The sequence below is a fragment of the Oncorhynchus keta genome, unplaced genomic scaffold (genome assembly GCF_023373465.1).
Source record: "Oncorhynchus keta strain PuntledgeMale-10-30-2019 unplaced genomic scaffold, Oket_V2 Un_contig_5575_pilon_pilon, whole genome shotgun sequence".
In the NCBI taxonomy this organism is placed as follows: Eukaryota; Metazoa; Chordata; class Actinopteri; order Salmoniformes; family Salmonidae; genus Oncorhynchus; species Oncorhynchus keta.
This window is the reverse complement of record NW_026288376.1, coordinates 192,501-212,500: the sequence shown is the minus strand read 5'-3', so window position 1 is coordinate 212,500 and position 20,000 is coordinate 192,501. Positions and strand designations below refer to the sequence as shown.

The window sequence follows — 20,000 nt, the reverse complement described above, 5'->3', positions numbered from 1 at the left end:
TTTTATGGAATATCTACATAGGTGTACAGAGGCCCATTATTAGCAACCATCACTCCTGTGTTCCAATGGCACGTTGTGTTAGCTAATCCAAGTTTATCATTTAAAAGGCTAATTGATCATTAGAAAACCCTTTTGCAATTATGTTAGCACAGCTGAAAAATGTTGTTCTGATTAAAGAAGCAATAAAACTGGCCTTTTTTAAAACTAGTTGAGTATCTGGAGCATCAGCATTTGTGGGTTTGATTACAGGCTCAGAATGGCCAGAAACAAAGAACTTTCTTCTGAAACTCGTCAGTCTATTCTTGTTCTGAGAAATGAAGGCTATTCCGTGAGATAAAATGACAAGAAAGTGAAGATCTCATACAATGCTGTGTACTACCCCCTTCACAGAACAAACTGGAGTCACCTCTTCACTGTTGACTTTGAGACTGGTGTTTAGCTATTTAATGAAGCTGCACTGTATTTCTGATCAATATAATGTTATTTTAATATACAAAAAAACGTGTTTTTCTTTAAAAAGACAAGGACATTTTTAAGTGACCACAAACTTTTGAACGATAGTGTACACCGTGTCTGTCATTTACCCAAGAGTTTCCTTTATTTTGTCAGTTACCAGTATGTGCGTTTATGTTGTGTTTACTGAGTGTATTGGCAGCTAGCTCGTCTCCACACACAGCACTTACTCATACTATAGCTCCTAGATCCTAACATAGCTCCTAGTTCCTAACATAGCTCCTAGTTCCTAACATAGCTCCTAGTTCCTAGTCCTGTCTCTCTACTCCTATCTCTCTACTCCTATCTCTCTACTCCTGTCTCTCTAGTCCTGTCTCTCTACTCCTATCTCTCTAGTCCTGTCTCTCTACCTCCTATCTCTCTACTCCTATCTCTCTAGTCCTGTCTCTCTAGTCCTGTCTCTCTAGTCCTGTCTCTCTAGTCCTGTCTCTCTAGCTCCTATCTCTCTACTCCTATCTCTCTAGTCCTATCTCTCTAGTCCTATCTCTCTAGTCCTATCTCTCTAGTCCTATCTCTCTAGTCCTATCTCTCTAGTCCTATCTCTCTAGTCCTGTCTCTCTAGTCCTGTCTCTCTAGTCCTATCTCTCTAGTCCTGTCTCTCTAGTCCTGTCTCTCTAGTCCTGTCTCTCTAGTCCTGTCTCTCTAGTCCTGTCTCTCTAGTCCTGTCTCTCTAGTCCTGTCTCTCTAGTCCTGTCTCTCTAGTCCTATCTCTCTAGTCCTATCTCTCTACTCCTATCTCTCTAGTCCTGTCTCTCTAGTCCTGTCTCTCTAGTCCTATCTCTCTAGTCCTGTCTCTCTACTCCTATCTCTCTAGTCCTGTCTCTCTAGTCCTGTCTCTCTACTCCTATCTCTCTAGTCCTGTCTCTCTAGTCCTGTCTCTCTACTCCTATCTCTCTAGTCCTATCTCTCTAGTCCTGTCTCTCTAGTCCTATCTCTCTACTCCTTGCTCCAGTTTCTCTCCTCTCCTTTGTGTGGATACCCTCAATAATTGATACTTGGAGCAGGCAGGCTGCCTTCCTTTGTTGGCATGGCTGCTTTGTTCCAAGCAGCAACACACTGTACAGACGTTATTGACTCAGGAGGCGAGGCCATGGTTTCATCTCATTACATCTGTATGGCCATGTGTGTGTATATAATACTATCTAGTGACTGACATGAAGAGGGGAAGAGGACAGCTGGGGTGACTCTCTAGGGGGTGTCTTGTTTACTCTCTAGTCCTGATCTCTAGTGAGAAAGGTGTCTACGCCTATCTCTCTAGTCCTGTCTCTCTAGTCCTGTCTCGCAGTCCTGTCTCTCTACGCCGCTCCAGTTTCACTCCACTCCTTTGTGTGGCACCCTCAATAACGATACTTGGAGCAGGCAGGCTGCCGCACCCTTTGTTGGCATGGCTGCTTTGTTCCAAGCAGCAACACACTGCACAGACGTTATTGACGCAGGAGGCGAGGCCATGGTTTCATCTCATTACATCTGTATGGCCATGTGTGTGTATATAATACTATCTAGTGACTGACATGAAGAGAGGGGAAGAGGGACAGCTGGGGTGACTGACTGGAGGGGGTGTTTGTTTACTGCTGTGATATTAGTGAGAAAGGTGTCACACACACACACGCATACACACACACACACACACACACACACACACACACACACACACACACACACACACACACACACACACACACACACACACACACGCACACACACACACACACACACACACACACACACACACACACACACACACACACACACACACACACACACACACACGAGTATCACCGTATGCGTTAGTACAAGGTATGTGCTGACAGCAAGCTTGTGGTTGGAGGAATGAGGGGAATGACGGAGGAGTTGGGGAGGAGGAGAGCAGGAGAAGAGGTGTGACTGTCCCTCCACTCACCAGCACGCAGGCCACATTGACACCAAATATTTATGTCTTGGAAGGGCCCGGGTGTGGGGAGTGATTGACTGTGGTATAAAAAGCCTTCTGAGAATATAGACGGCTTTAGTGCCATAGAGCCTGACCTCCAAACCTGTCAACCAACCAAACAACTTCTGATCTGGAAAATAAAACAGTGCATCTAGGGTCACATGACTGTTTCCAAATCCTGTCCTTTAACATGGGTGAAACAGAGCCTACAAGTTTGTTTACACTTCGTCAGCCATTTTATAGCTCCCTGGTTAAAGGGGTCAAGTCAGAGTTCTACGTCAAGGCCTGTTTAAAATGGAAGGGGAAGAGGAGAGTGTTCACCGAGCACTGGAACACTCTCTGAGGAGGGGGAAGAGGAGAGTGTTCACAGAGCACTGGAACACTCTCTGAGGAGGGGGAAGAGGAGAGTGTTCACAGAGCACTGGAACACTCTCTGAGGAGGGGGAAGAGGAGAGTGTTCACAGAGCACTGGAACACTCTCTGAGGAGGGGGAAGAGGAGAGTGTTCACAGAGCACTGGAACACTCTCTGAGGAGGGGGAAGAGGAGAGTGTTCACAGAGCACTGGAACACTCTCTGAGGAGGGGGAAGAGGAGAGTGTTCACTGAGCACTGGAACACTCTCTGAGGAGGGGGAAGAGGAGAGCACTGGAACACTCTCTGAGGAGGGGGAAGAGGAGAGTGTTCACTGAGCACTGGAACACTCTCTGAGGAGGGGGAAGAGGAGAGTGTTCACAGAGCACTGGAACACTCTCTGAGGAGGGGGAAGAGGAGAGTGTTCACAGAGCACTGGAACACTCTCTGAGGAGGGGGAAGAGGAGAGAGTTCACAGAGCACTGGAACACTCTCTGAGGAGGGGGAAGAGGAGAGTGTTCACTGAGCACTGGAACACTCTCTGAGGAGGGGGAAGAGGAGAGTGTTCACAGAGCACTGGAACACTCTCTGAGGAGGGGGAAGAGGAGAGTGTTCACAGAGCACTGGAACACTCTCTGAGGAGGGGGAAGAGGAGAGTGTTCACAGAGCACTGGAACACTCTCTGAGGAGGGGGAAGAGGAGAGTGTTCACAGAGCACTGGAACACTCTCTGTGGAGGGGGAAGAGGAGAGTGTTCACAGAGCACTGGAACACTCTCTGAGGAGGGGGAAGGGGAGAGTGTTCACAGAGCACTGGAACACTCTCTGAGGAGGGGGGAAGAGGAGAGTGTTCACAGAGCACTGGAACACTCTCTGAGGAGGGGGAAGAGGAGAGTGTTCACAGAGCACTGGAACACTCTCTGAGGAGGGGGAAGAGGAGAGTGTTCACAGAGCACTGGAACACTCTCTGAGGAGGGGGAAGAGGAGAGCACTGGAACACTCTCTGAGGAGGGGGAAGAGGAGAGAGTTCACAGAGCACTGGAACACTCTCTGAGGAGGGGGAAGAGGAGAGTGTTCACAGAGCACTGGAACACTCTCTGAGGAGGGGGAAGAGGAGAGTGTTCACAGAGCACTGGAACACTCTCTGAGGAGGGGGAAGAGGAGAGTGTTCACAGAGCACTGGAACACTCTCTGAGGAGGGGGAAGAGGAGAGTGTTCACAGAGCACTGGAACACTCTCTGAGGAGGGGGAAGAGGAGAGCACTGGAACACTCTCTGAGGAGGGGGAAGAGGAGAGAGTTCACAGAGCACTGGAACACTCTCTGAGGAGGGGGAAGAGGAGAGTGTTCACAGAGCACTGGAACACTCTCTGAGGAGGGGGAAGAGGAGAGTGTTCACAGAGCACTGGAACACTCTCTGAGGAGGGGGAAGAGGAGAGTGTTCACAGAGCACTGGAACACTCTCTGAGGAGGGGGAAGAGGAGAGTGTTCACAGAGCACTGGAACACTCTCTGAGGAGGGGGAAGAGGAGAGTGTTCACAGAGCACTGGAACACTCTCTGAGGAGGGGGAAGAGGAGAGTGTTCACTGAGCACTGGAACACTCTCTGTGGAGGGGGAAGAGGAGAGTGTTCACTGAGCACTGGAACACTCTCTGAGGAGGGGGAAGAGGAGAGTGTTCACTGAGCACTGGAACACTCTCTGAGGAGGGGGAAGAGGAGAGCACTGGAACACTCTCTGAGGAGGGGGAAGAGGAGAGCACTGGAACACTCTCTGAGGAGGGGGAAGAGGAGAGCACTGGAACACTCTCTGAGGAGGGGGAAGAGGAGAGCACTGGAACACTCTCTGAGGAGGGGGAAGAGGAGAGCACTGGAACACTCTCTGAGGAGGGGGAAGAGGAGAGCACTGGAACACTCTCTGAGGAGGGGGAAGAGGAGAGCACTGGAACACTCTCTGAGGAGGGGGAAGAGGAGAGCACTGGAACACTCTCTGAGGAGGGGGAAGAGGAGAGCACTGGAACACTCTCTGAGGAGGGGGAAGAGGAGAGTGTTCACAGAGCACTGGAACACTCTCTGAGGAGGTTGAGGTCCGTACAGAAAACAGTGAAACCGGTGAGGCAGTTAGACTTCCTTGTGGACCCCAGGAAGAGTAGCTGCTGCTTCTGCTAATGGGGATCCTAATGAATAAATAAACTAAAAAAAACAGACAAATAGGCTGTTAGAAAAACAGGCAGTCAGACAAACAGGCTGGTGGACAAACAGGCAGTCAGACAAAGAGGCTGGTAGAAAAACAGGCAGTCAGACAAACAGGCTGGTAGACAAACAGGATGTCAGACAAACAGGCTGGTAGACAAACAGGCAGTCAGACAAACAGGCTGGTAGACAAACAGGCAGTCAGACAAACAGGCTGGTAGACAAACAGGCAGTCAGACAAACAGGAAGTCAGACAAACAGGAAGTCAGACAAACAGGAAGTCAGACAAACAGGCAGTCAGACAAACAGGAAGTCAGACAAACAGGCAGTCAGACAAACAGGCAGTCAGACAAACAGGAAGTCAGACAAACAGGAAGTCAGACAAACAGGAAGTCAGACAAACAGGCTGGTAGACAAACAGGCAGTCAGACAAACAGGAAGTCAGACAAACAGGCTGGTAGAAAAACAGGCTGGTAGACAAACAGGCTGGTAGAAAAACAGGCTGGTAGACAAACAGGCTGGTAGACAAACAGGCTGGTAGACAAACAGGCTGGTAGACAGGCAAAAAGACAGGAGTGTATTACACACACACCTGTCGAGAATAACAGTCTGGACCTTATCATCACAGACCTGTCTAGAATAACAGACAGTCTGGACCTTATCATCACAGACCTGTCTAGAATAACAGACAGTCTGGACCTTATCATCACAGACCTGTCTAGAATAACAGACAGTCTGGACCTTATCATCACAGACCTGTCTAGAACAACAGACAGTCTGGACCTTATAATCACAGACCTGTCTAGAATAACAGACAGTCTGGACCTTATCATCACAGACCTGTCTAGAATAACAGACAGTCTGGACCTTATCATCACAGACCTGTCTAGAATAACAGACAGTCTGGACCTTATCATCACAGACCTGTCTAGAACAACAGACAGTCTGGACCTTATCATCACAGACCTGTCTAGAATAACAGACAGTCTGGACCTTATCATCACAGACCTGTCTAGGACAACAGACAGTCTGGACCTTATCATCACAGACCTGTCTAGAATAACAGACAGTCTGGACCTTATCATCACAGACCTGTCTAGAATAACAGACAGTCTGGACCTTATAATCACAGACCTGTCTAGAATAACAGACAGTCTGGACCTTATCATCACAGACCTGTCTAGAACAACAGACAGTCTGGACCTTATAATCACAGACCTGTCTAGAATAACAGACAGTCTGGACCTTATCATCACAGACCTGTCTAGAATAACAGACAGTCTGGACCTTATCATCACAGACCTGTCTAGAACAACAGACAGTCTGGACCTTATAATCACAGACCTGTCTAGGACAACAGACAGTCTGGACCTTATCATCACAGACCTGTCTAGAATAACAGACAGTCTGGACCTTATCATCACAGACCTGTCTAGAATAACAGACAGTCTGGACCTTATAATCACAGACCTGTCTAGAATAACAGACAGTCTGGACCTTATCATCACAGACCTGTCTAGAATAACAGACAGTCTGGACCTTATCATCACAGACCTGTCTAGAACAACAGACAGTCTGGACCTTATCATCACAGACCTGTCTAGAACAACAGACAGTCTGGACCTTATCATCACAGACCTGTCTAGAATAACAGACAGTTTGGACCTTATCATCACAGACCTGTCTAGAACAACAGACAGTCTGGACCTTATCATCACAGACCTGTCTAGAACAACAGACAGTCTGGACCTTATAATCACAGACCTGTCTAGAATAACAGACAGTCTGGACCTTATCATCACAGACCTGTCTAGAACAACAGACAGTCTGGACCTTATAATCACAGACCTGTCTAGAATAACAGACAGTCTGGACCTTATAATCACAGACCTGTCTAGAATAACAGACAGTCTGGACCTTATAATCACAGACCTGTCTAGGACAACAGACAGTCTGGACCTTATAATCACAGACCTGTCTAGAATAACAGACAGTCTGGACCTTATAATCACAGACCTGTCTAGAATAACAGACAGTCTGGACCTTATAATCACAGACCTGTCTAGAATAACAGACAGTCTGGACCTTATCATCACAGACCTGTCTAGGACAACAGACAGTCTGGACCTTATCATCACAGACCTGTCTAGAATAACAGACAGTTTGGACCTTATAATCACAGACCAGTCTAGAATAACAGACAGTCTGGACCTTATCATCACAGACCTGTCTAGAACAACAGACAGTCTGGACCTTATCATCACAGACCTGTCTAGAACAACAGACAGTCTGGACCTTATCATCACAGACCTGTCTAGAACAACAGACAGTCTGGACCTTATCATCACAGACCTGTCTAGAACAACAGACAGTCATCACAGGATGAGGGTCTCAGTCAGGTTGAGACTGGTCTTCTATGATGTATTTAATGTATTGTTATTCTCACTAACATTGTTGTTGTAGCTGGTGTTAATGGTAATCCCATTTCAACTACTATTATTACTACTGATGTCTTATTGATGCTGGTACCACCATTGTTGTCATATGTAGACCAACACAATGGAAGTCAGTCAACTGGCCGTGTCAATAAAGTCTACTGAATTAAGAGAAGATGGAGGTAGAACTGGAGAGATGTGTTGGATAATGTTGCTGTCTGCTTGTGGCCTGGTGTTCAGGGTGGAGAGGTAGTTAGATCTCTGCTTGTGGTCTGGTGTTCAGGGTGGAGAGGTAGTAAGATCTCTGCTTGTGGTCTGGTGTTCAGGGTGGAGAGGTAGTAAGATCTCTGCTTGTGGTCTGGTGTTCAGGGTGGAGAGGTAGTAAGATCTCTGCTTGTGGCCTGGTGTTCAGGGTGGAGAGGTAGTAAGATCTCTGCTTGTGGTCTGGTGTTCAGGGTGGAGAGGTAGTAAGATCTCTGCTTGTGGCCTGGTGTTCAGGGTGGAGAGGTAGTAAGATCTCTGCTTGTGGTCTGGTGTTCAGGGTGGAGAGGTAGTAAGATCTCTGCTTGTGGTCTGGTGTTCAGGGTGGAGAGGTAGTAAGATCTCTGCTTGTGGTCTGGTGTTCAGGGTGGAGAGGTAGTAAGATCTCTGCTTGTGGCCTGGTGTTCAGGGTGGAGAGGTAGTAAGATCTCTGCTTGTGGTCTGGTGTTCAGGGTGGAGAGGTAGTAAGATCTCTGCTTGTGGTCTGGTGTTCAGGGTGGAGAGGTAGTAAGATCTCTGCTTGTGGTCTGGTGTTCAGGGTGGAGAGGTAGTAAGATATCTGCTTGTGGTCTGGTGTTCAGGGTGGAGAGGTAGTAAGATCTCTGCTTGTGGTCTGGTGTTCAGGGTGGAGAGGTAGTAAGATCTCTAATGATGGCACTAACCCCTCCAGAGGGACACAGCAGGTTAAGGAGCCAATCTGGATGTTTTCGCCAACCCTCCCAAGAGAGCTATTAGCACTAAGTCTCTCCCTCTCGCCAGAGGAGTGCTAGACAGTAACCGAACCATGGTTGTAGTAAATGACTCTAAGACAGTAAGGATCGTCCACGAGTTACAATCTGTCACTTCAGACATTTCAGCGTTGGCAGTCTGTCTGTAAATGTAGACCAGAATATTCCACCTAGTCCTCTGACCTACCCTCTCTCATCTCTGTCACTGGGGTCAGGGTCAGAGGTCAGGGGTATTTATATTTGGAGGTTTCGAGACGCTTCAGAGAAATGGGAAGCGTAGGTGAACTCTTCGACTGTGGTGACACTGTGCTCGGAAGGCAGTTGTCAAGGTTCAGGGGTCAACAGGAAGGAGTATTTACAGACTGAATTTGAAGGAAAGGTACCTGTCCTATAATGGTAGAGGGTTTCCTCGTTCTGCTGTTGACTTATGTGCTCTCCATCTCCCGTCACCTGACTGCAGGGTCAGGGGTCAATAGGAGTATTTATAGTTGAAGGTAATGGTCAACAGGTCGTAACACTGTGCCTGTCCTAAAATGGCTTTTCAGATTCGGGTTTGGAGAAACGCTCTGGATGCTCTCCTAACTTGTGTTATCAAATCAAATCAAAGTGTATTTGTCACGTGCTCCGAATACAACAGGTGTAGTAGACCTTATAAAGTGAAATGCTTACCTAACCAACAGTGCTATTTCTAAGGAAAAAAATAGGTATTAGGTAAACAATAGATAAAGTAAGAAATACAATTAAATAAAAATAACAGTAAAATAACAGTCAAAATAACAGTATTGAGGCTCTATACAGGGTATTACGGTACAGGGTCAATGTGGAGGCTATATACAGGGTATTACGGTACAGGGTCAATGTGGAGGCTATATACAGGGTATTACGGTACAGAGTCAATGTGGAGGCTATATACAGGGTATTACGGTACAGGGTCAATGTGGAGGCTATATACCGGGTATACGGTACATAGTCAGTGTGGAGGCGATATACAGGGTATTACGGTACAGGGTCAATGTGGAGGCTATATACAGGGTATTATGGTACAGGGTCAATGTGGAGGCTATATACAGGGTATTATGGTACAGGGTCAATGTGGAGGCTATATACAGGGTATTATGGTACAGGGTCAATGTGGAGGCGATATACAGGGTATTACAGTACAGAGTCAATGTGGAGGCTATATACAGGGTATTACGATACAGAGTCAATGTGGAGGCTATATACAGGGTATTACGGTACAGAGTCAATGTGGAGGCTATATACATGTGGTACCAGTACAGAGTCAATGTGGAGGCTATATACAGGTGGTACCAGTACAGAGTCAATGTGGAGGCTATATACATGTGGTACCAGTACAGAGTCAATGTGGAGGCTATATACAGGTGGTACCAGTACAGAGTCAATGTGGAGGCTATATACAGGTGGTACCAGTACAGAGTCAATGTGGAGGCTATATACAGGGTATTACGATACAGAGTCAATGTGGAGGCTATATACAGGGTATTACGGTACAGAGTCAATGTGGAGGCTATATACATGTGGTACCAGTACAGAGTCAATGTGGAGGCTATATACAGGTGGTACCAGTACAGAGTCAATGTGGAGGCTATATACAGGTGGTACCAGTACAGAGTCAATGTGGAGGCTATATACATGTGGTACCAGTACAGAGTCAATGTGGAGGCTATATACAGGTGGTACCAGTACAGAGTCAATGTGGAGGCTATATACAGGTGGTACCAGTACAGAGTCAATGTGGAGGCTATATACAGGTGGTACCAGTACAGAGTCAATGTGGAGGCTATATACAGGGGTACCAGTACAGAGTCAATGTGGAGGCTATATACAGGGTATTATGGTACAGGGTCAATGTGGAGGCGATATACAGGGTATTACGGTACAGAGTCAATGTGGAGGCTATATACAGGGTATTACGGTACAGAGTCAATGTGGAGGCTATATACAGGGTATTACGGTACAGGGTCAATGTGGAGGCTATATACAGGGTATTACGGTACAGAGTCAATGTGGAGGCTATATACAGGGTATTACGGTACAGGGTCAATGTGGAGGCTATATACAGGGTATTACGGTACAGAGTCAATGTGGAGGCTATATACAGGGTATTACGGTACAGGGTCAATGTGGAGGCTATATACCGGGTATACGGTACAGAGTCAGTGTGGAGGCGATATACAGGGTATTACGGTACAGGGTCAATGTGGAGGCTATATACAGGGTATTATGGTACAGAGTCAATGTGGAGGCTATATACAGGGTATTATGGTACAGGGTCAATGTGGAGGCGATATACAGGGTATTACGGTACAGAGTCAATGTGGAGGCTATATACAGGGTATTACGATACAGAGTCAATGTGGAGGCTATATACAGGGTATTACGGTACAGAGTCAATGTGGAGGCTATATACATGTGGTTCCAGTACAGAGTCAATGTGGAGGCTATATACAGGTGGTACCAGTACAGAGTCAATGTGGAGGCTATATACAGGTGGTACCAGTACAGAGTCAATGTGGAGGCTATATACAGGAGGTACCAGTACAGAGTCAATGTGGAGGCTATATACAGGGTATTATGGTACAGGGTCAATGTGGAGGCGATATACAGGGTATTACGGTACAGAGTCAATGTGGAGGCTATATACAGGGTATTACGGTACAGAGTCAATGTGGAGGCTATATACAGGGTATTACGGTACAGAGTCAATGTGGAGGCTATATACAGGTGGTACCAGTACAGAGTCAATGTGGAGGCTATATACAGGTGGTACCAGTACAGAGTCAATGTGGAGGCTATATACAGGTGGTACCAGTACAGAGTCAATGTGGAGGCTATATACAGGTGGTACCAGTACAGAGTCAATGTGGAGGCTATATACAGGTGGTACCAGTACAGAGTCAATGTGGAGGCTATATACAGGGTATTACGATACAGAGTCAATGTGGAGGCTATATACAGGGTATTACGGTACAGAGTCAATGTGGAGGCTATATACATGTGGTACCAGTACAGAGTCAATGTGGAGGCTATATACAGGTGGTACCAGTACAGAGTCAATGTGGAGGCTATATACAGGTGGTACCAGTACAGGGTCAATGTGGAGGCTATATACAGGTGGTACCAGTACAGGGTCAATGTGGAGGCTATATACAGGTGGTACCAGTACAGGGTCAATGTGGAGGCTATATACAGGTGGTACCAGTACAGAGTCAATGTGGAGGCTATATACAGGTGGTACCAGTACAGAGTCAATGTGGAGGCTATATACAGGGGGTACCAGTACAGAGTCAATGTGGAGGCTATATACAGGGTATTATGGTACAGGGTCAATGTGGAGGCGATATACAGGGTATTACGGTACAGAGTCAATGTGGAGGCTATATACAGGGTATTACGGTACAGAGTCAATGTGGAGGCTATATACAGGGTATTACGGTACAGGGTCAATGTGGAGGCTATATACAGGGTATTACGGTACAGAGTCAATGTGGAGGCTATATACAGGGTATTACGGTACAGGGTCAATGTGGAGGCTATATACAGGGTATTACGGTACAGAGTCAATGTGGAGGCTATATACAGGGTATTACGGTACAGGGTCAATGTGGAGGCTATATACCGGGTATACGGTACAGAGTCAGTGTGGAGGCGATATACAGGGTATTACGGTACAGGGTCAATGTGGAGGCTATATACAGGGTATTATGGTACAGAGTCAATGTGGAGGCTATATACAGGGTATTATGGTACAGGGTCAATGTGGAGGCGATATACAGGGTATTACGGTACAGAGTCAATGTGGAGGCTATATACAGGGTATTACGATACAGAGTCAATGTGGAGGCTATATACAGGGTATTACGGTACAGAGTCAATGTGGAGGCTATATACATGTGGTTCCAGTACAGAGTCAATGTGGAGGCTATATACAGGTGGTACCAGTACAGAGTCAATGTGGAGGCTATATACAGGTGGTACCAGTACAGAGTCAATGTGGAGGCTATATACAGGAGGTACCAGTACAGAGTCAATGTGGAGGCTATATACAGGGTATTATGGTACAGGGTCAATGTGGAGGCGATATACAGGGTATTACGGTACAGAGTCAATGTGGAGGCTATATACAGGGTATTACGGTACAGAGTCAATGTGGAGGCTATATACAGGGTATTACGGTACAGAGTCAATGTGGAGGCTATATACATGTGGTACCAGTACAGAGTCAATGTGGAGGCTATATACAGGTGGTACCAGTACAGAGTCAATGTGGAGGCTATATACAGGTGGTACCAGTACAGAGTCAATGTGGAGGCTATATACAGGTGGTACCAGTACAGAGTCAATGTGGAGGCTATATACAGGGGGTACCAGTACAGAGTCAATGTGGAGGCTATATACAGGTGGTACCGGTACAGAGTCAATGTGGAGGCTATATACAGGGTATTACGGTACAGAGTCAATGTGGAGGCTATATACAGGGGGTACCGGTACAGAGTCAATGTGCGGGGGCACGGGTTGATCGGGCTAATTTTCCTCTGTTAAAGTACTAAGAGAGAGAGTGGAGAAGTTCAGCTGTGTGTTCATCAGACCGCTCACATCAGCACAGCTTCTATCCAGACCTCCTGTGTTCTCCAACACACACTGTCAGCCAATCAGCATCCAGAGCTGGCCCCTCCAACACACAAACTGTCAGCCAATCAGCATCCAGAGCTGGCCCCTCCAACACACACTGTCAGCCTGTAAGCATCGATGAAGGGGAGGAGCCTGTGTGGCCACTCAGAGGGTGGATGGGTGAAGCTGAAGATTGAAGTGCCTTTGAACGGGGAATGTTCTGAGGTGTCAGGCGCAGCGGTTTGAGTGAGTCAAGATCACGAACACTGCTGGATTTCCTGTGTGTATCCAGAACGACCCACCACCCAAAGGATATCCGGACAACTGGACACAACTGTGGGAAGCATTGGAGTCAACATGGACCAGCATCCCTGTGGAACGCTTTCGACACCTTGTAGAGAGACCCATGACCCAACGAGTTGAAACTGCTCTGAGGGCAAAGGGGGGGCTGGTGGGGGGGAGGTGTTGTTTATGTTTTGTACACCATATGCTCAACAGAATAACACAGTAGGATCAGTCTTCTTCAAGACTGCAGTAGGATCAGTCTTCTTCAAGACTGCAGTAGGATCAGTCTTCTTCAAGACTGCAGTAGGATCAGTCTTCTTCAAGACTGCAGTAGGATCAGTCTTCTTCAAGACTGCAGTAGGATCAGTCTTCTTCAAGACTGCAGTAGGATCAGTCTTCTTTAAGACTGCAGTAGATCAGTCTTCTTCAAGACTGCAGTAGGATCAGTCTTCTTTAAGACTGCAGTAGAATCAGTCTTCTTCAAGACTGCAGTAGGATCAGTCTTCTTCAAGACTGCAGTAGGATCAGTCTTCTTTAAGACTGCAGTAGGATCAGTCTTCTTCAAGATTGCAGTAGGATGGATAAGTAGTGATATTTAATAAGGTTTATCAAGACTGCAGTAGGATGGATAAGTAGTGATATTTAATACGGTTTATCAAGACTGCAGTAGGATGGATAAGTAGTGATATTTAATATGGTTTATCAAGACTGCAGTAGGATGGATAAGTAGTGATATTTAATAAGGTTTATCAAGACTGCAGTAGGATGGATAAGTAGTGATATTTAATACGGTTTATCAAGACTGCAGTAGGATGGAAAAGCAGTGATATTTAATACGGTTTATCAAGACTGCAGTAGGATGGAAAAGCAGTGATATTTAATAAGGTTTATCAAGACTGCAGTAGGATGGATAAGTAGTGATATTTAATACGGTTTATCAAGACTGCAGTAGGATGGATAAGTAGTGATATTTAATAAGGTTTATCAAGACTGCAGTAGGATGGATAAGTAGTGATATTTAATATGGTTTATCAAGACTGCAGTAGGATGGATAAGTAGTGATATTTAATATGGTTTATCAAGACTGCAGTAGGATGGATAAGTAGTGATATTTAATATGGTTTATCAAGACTGCAGTAGGATGGATAAGTAGTGATATTTAATAAGGTTTATCAAGACTGCAGTAGGATGGATAAGTAGTGATATTTAATACGGTTTATCAAGACTGCAGTAGGATGGATAAGTAGTGATATTTAATATGGTTTATCAAGACTGCAGTAGGATGGATAAGTAGTGATATTTAATAAGGTTTCAAGTTGACATAATCAGACAGTCAGAAAGTCAGTGGGGTGTGTGTTGGGGGCTCAGTGTGTCAGAGAGCTACCACTCTCTCCCCAGACACACAGACCTGTTTTCCTTCCTATACCTCCAAGGTAGAATCCCCACAGTGCGTACCTCTGCCTGTCTGAAAGGCAGGGTAGCCTGACTAGCCAGACCCCCCCTCTCTCCTATCCCTCCAAGGTAGAATCCCCACAGTGCGTACCTCTGTCTGTCTGAACCGCAGGGTAGTCTGACTAGCCAGACCCCCCTCCTCTCTCCTATCCCGCCAAGGTAGAATCCCCACAGTGCTTAACCTCTCTGTCTGTCTGAACAACAGGGTAGCCTGACTAGCCAGACTTCTCTCCATCTCTCTGTTTCTTATCTCTCTCCTTCCCTCTTTTAGTAATATGATATCTCTCTCTCCTTCCCTCTCTCAGTACTCTGATATCTCTCTCTCCTTCCCTCTCTCAGTAATCTGATCTCTCTCTCTCCTTCCCTCTCTCAGTACTCTGATATCTCTCTCCTTCCCTCTCTCAGTACTCTGATATCTCCCTCTCCTTCCCTCCCTCAGTAATCTGATATCTTTCTCTCCTTCCCTCTCTCAGTAATCTGATATCTCTCTCTCCTTCCTCCTCAGTAATCTGATATCTCTCTCTCCTTCCCTCCCTCAGTAATCTGATATCTCTCTCTCCTTCCCTCTCTCAGTAATCTGATATCTTCCTCTCCTTCCCTCTCTCAGAAATCTGATATCTTTCTCTACTTCCCTCTCTCAGTAATCTGATATCTCTCTCTCCTTCCCTCCCTCAGTACTCTGATATCTTTCTCTCCTTCCCTCTCTCAGTAATCTGATCTCTCTCTCTCCTTCCCTCTCTCAGTACTCTGATATCTCTCTCTCCTTCCCTCTCTCAGTAATCTGATCTATCTCTCTCATTCCCTCTCTCAGTACTCTGATATCTCTCTCCTTCCCTCTCTCAGTACTCTGATATCTCCCTCTCCTTCCCTCCCTCAGTAATCTGATATCTTTCTCTCCTTCCCTCTCTCAGTAATCTGATATCTCTCTCTCCTTCCCTCTCTCAGTACTCTGATATCTCTCTCTCCTTCCCTCTCTCAGTAATCTGATATCTCTCTCTCCTTCCCTCTCTCAGTACTCTGATATCTCTCTCTCCTTCCCTCTCTCAGTACTCTGATATCTCCCTCTCCTTCCCTCCCTCAGTAATCTGATATCTTTCTCCTTCCCTCTCTCAGTAATCTGATATCTCTCTCTCCTTCCCTCCCTCAGTAATCTGATATCTCTCTCCTTCCCTCCTCAGTAATCTGATATCTCTCTCTCCTTCCCTCTCTCAGTGGGATATCTTCCTCTCCTTCCCTCTCTCAGAAATCTGATATCTTTCTCTCCTTCCCTCTCTCAGTAATCTGATATCTCTCTCTCCCCTCTCCTTCCTCTACTCTCTCAGTACTCTGATATCTCTCTCTCCTTCCTCTGATATCTCTCTCTCAGTACTCTGATATCTTCCTCTCCTTCCCTCTCTCTGATAGAAATCTGATATCTCTCTCTCCTATCTCTCCTGATATCTCTCTCTCAGTACTCTGATATCCCTCTCTCAGTAATCTGATATCTTCTCTCCTTCCCTCTCTCAGAAATCTGATATCTCTCTCTCCTTCCCTCTCTCAGTACTCTGATATCGCTCTCTCCTTCCCTCTCTCAGAAATCTGATATCTCTCTCTCCTTCCCTCTCTCAGTACTCTGATAATCTCTCTCTCCTTCCCTCTCTCAGAAATCTGATATCTCTCTCTCCTTCACTCTCTCAGTACTCTGATATCGCTCTCTCCTTCCCTCTCTCAGAAATCTGATATCTCTCTCTCCTTCCCTCTCTCAGTACTCTGATATCTCTCTCTGATATCTCCTTCCTTCTCTCTCAGTAATCTGATATCTCTCTCTCCTTCCCTCTCTCAGTACTCTGATATCTCTCTCTCCTTCCCTCTCTCAAATCTGATATCTCTCTCTCCTTCCCTCCTCTCCTCAGTAATCTGATATCTTTCTCTCTTCCCTCTCTCAGTAATCTGATATCTCTCTCTCCTTCCCTCTCTCAGTACTCTGATATCTCTCTCTCCTTCCCTCTCTCAGTAATCTGATATCTCTCTCTCCTCTCTCCTGATATCTCTCTCTCCTTCCCTCTCTCAGTACTCTGATATCTCCTCTCCTTCCCTCCTTCCCTCTCTCAGTAATCTGATATCTCCCTCTCCTCCTTCCCTCTCCCTCAGTACTCTGATATCTCTCCTTCCCTCTCTCAGTAATCTGATATCTCTCTCTCCTTCCCTCTCTCAGTACTCTGATATCTCTCTCTCCTTCCCTCTCTCAGTACTCTGATATCTCTCTCTCCTTCCCTCTCTCAGTACTCTGATATCTCTCTCTCCTTCCCTCCCTCAGTAATCTGATATCTTCCTCTCCTTCCCTCTCTCAGTAATCTGATATCTTCCTCTCCTTCCCTCTCTCAGTACTCTGATATCTCTCTCTCCTTCCCTCTCTCAGTACTCTGATATCTCTCTCTCCTTCCCTCTCTCAGTACTCTGATATCTCTCTCTCCCTCTCTCCTTCCCTCCTTCTCAGTAATCTGATATCTTCCTTCTCCTTCCTCTCTCTCTCAGTACTCTGATATCTCTCTCTCCTTCCCTCTCAGTACCTGATCCCTCTCCTTCCCTCCCTCAGTAATCTGATATCTTCCTCCTTCCCTCTCAGTAATCTGATATCTCTCTCTTCCTCAGTAATCTGATATCTCTCCTCTCCTTCCCTCCCCTCAGTACTCTGATATCTCTCTCTCCTTCCCTCTCTCAGTACTCTGATATCTCTCTCTCCTTCCCTCTCTCAGTACTCTGATATCTCCCTCTCCTTCCCTCCCTCAGTACTCTGATATCTCCCTCTCCTTCCCTCCCTCAGTAATCTGATATCTTCCTCTCCTTCCCTCTCTCAGTACTCTGATATCTCTCTCTCCTTCCCTCTCTCAGTACTCTGATATCAACTCAAAGGGCTTCATTGGCATGGGAAACATGGGAAACATGTGAAATAGATAGTAAACAAAAGTGAAATAATCAATCAAAAATGAACAGCTAACATTTCAATCCAGTGTCGTAACGATGTGCAAATAGTTAAAGTACAAAAGGGAAAATAAATAAACATAACTATACGTTGTATTTACAATGGTGTCTGTTCTTCACTGGTTGCCATTTTGTTGTGGCAACAGGCCACAAATTCACTAACTATAAGCATCAGCTGTCAGAGCAGCTTACCGATCACTGCATCTGTACACAGCCCATCTGTACACAACCCATCTGTACACAACCCATCTGTACACATCCCATCTGTAAACAGCCCATCTGTAACAGCCCATCTGTACACAGCCCATCTGTACACAGCCCATCTGTAAACAGCCCATCTGTACACAGCCCATCTGTACACAGCCCATCTGTAAACAGCCCATCTGTAAATATCCCATCTGTAAATATCCCATCTGTAAACAGCCCATCTGTAAACAGACAATCTGTAAATATCCCATCTGTACACTCCCCATCTGTACACTCCCCATCTGTAAACAGCCCATCTGTAAACAGCCCATCTGTAAACTGCCCATCTGTAAACAACCCATCTGTAAACAGCCCATCTGTAAACAGCCCATCTGTACACAGCCCATCTGTAAACAGCCCATCTGTAAACAGCCCATCTGTAAACAGCCCATCTGTAAACAGCCCATCTGTAAACAGCCCATCTGTAAACAGCCCATCTGTAAACAGCCCATCTGTAAACAGCCCATCTGTAAACAGCCCATCTGTAAACAGCCCATCTGTAAACAGCCCATCTGTAAACAGCCCATCTGTAAACAGCCCATCTGTAAACAGCCCATCTGTAAACAGCCCATCTGTAAACAGCCCATCTGTAAACAGCCATCTGTATCTCTGTACACAGCCCATCTGTACACAGCCCATCTGTAAACAGCCCATCTGTAAATATCTGTAAACAGCATCTGTAAACAGCCCATCTGTAAACAGATCTGTAAACAGCTCTGTAAATAGCCCATCTGTAAACAGCCCATCTGTAAACCCATCTGTAAACAGCCCATCTGTAAACAGCCCATCTGTAAACTGCCCATCTGTAAACAACCCATCTGTAAACAGCCCATCTGTAAACAACCCATCTGTAAACAGCCCATCTGTAAACAGCCCATCTGTAAACAGCCCATCTGTAAACAGCCCATCTGTAAACAGCCCATCTGTAAACAGCCCATCTGTAAACAGCCCATCTGTAAACAGCCCATCTGTAAACAGCCCATCTGTAAACAGTCCATCTGTAAACAGCCCATCTGTAAACAGTCCATCTGTAAACAGCCCATCTGTAAACAGCCCATCTGTAAACAGCCCATCTGTAAACAGCCCATCTGTAAACAGACCATCTGTAAACAGCCCATCTGTAAACAGCCCATCTGTAAACAGCCCATCTGTAAACAGCCCATCTGTAAACAGCCCATCTGTAAACAGCCCATCTGTAAACAGCCCATCTGTAAACAGCCCACCCAACTACCTCATCCCCACATTGTTATTTTTATTTGCTCTTTTGCACCCCAGTATCTCTACTTGCACATCTATCACTCTATATTGTAATTATTTTGCCACTATGGCCTATTTATTGCCTTACCTCCCTAATCTTATTTCATTAGCACACACTGTACATAGAGTTTTCTATTGTGTTATTGACTGTACGTTTGTTTATCCCATGTGTAACTCTGTGTTGTTGTTTTTGTCGCACTGCTTTGCTTTATCTTGGCCAGGTGGCAGTTGTAAATAGTTGTAAATGAGAACTTGCTCTCAACTGGCATACCTGGTTAAATAAAGGTGAAATAAAAAAACAAATATTGCTGCTGTTTTGTCACACTGTGGTATTTCACCCAATAGCTCGCTCTCTCACCTTCCTTCTTTCTCTCTCACCTTCCTTCTTTCTCTCTCCTCCCTGATCTTCCATTCCCTCTTTCCACATCCATTTCTTCTGCCTTTTCTCTTCCTCCTTCCTCTCCACCTCCTCTCTCAGACAGAGCTGGCAGGGGCCAGTCCCCTTGGAGGGGGAGTGTGTTTGTGGAAACTGCCAAGACCCACACTACTATCATTCATGTAGTAAGATGACCGCAGGGCTATTTCTGATCAACTGAGACACACTTCCTTCTGACTGGCCCCGCTCTGCCTTCATCACTAGAGTGGTGACTGGCCCCGCTCTGCCTTCATCACTAGAGTGGTAACTGGCCCCTCTCTGTCTTCATCACTAGAGTGGTGACTGGCCCCTCCCCGTCTTCATCACTAGAGTGGTGACTGGCCTCTC

At 46.1% G+C, this 20,000-nt stretch overlaps 1 protein-coding gene across 1 annotated transcript in view; it reads left to right on the top strand.

Moving 5' to 3' along the window:
* Positions 1-20,000, top strand: part of LOC127925439 (leucine-rich repeat and transmembrane domain-containing protein 2-like) — a 75,666-nt gene that overhangs the window by 1,867 nt on the left and 53,799 nt on the right.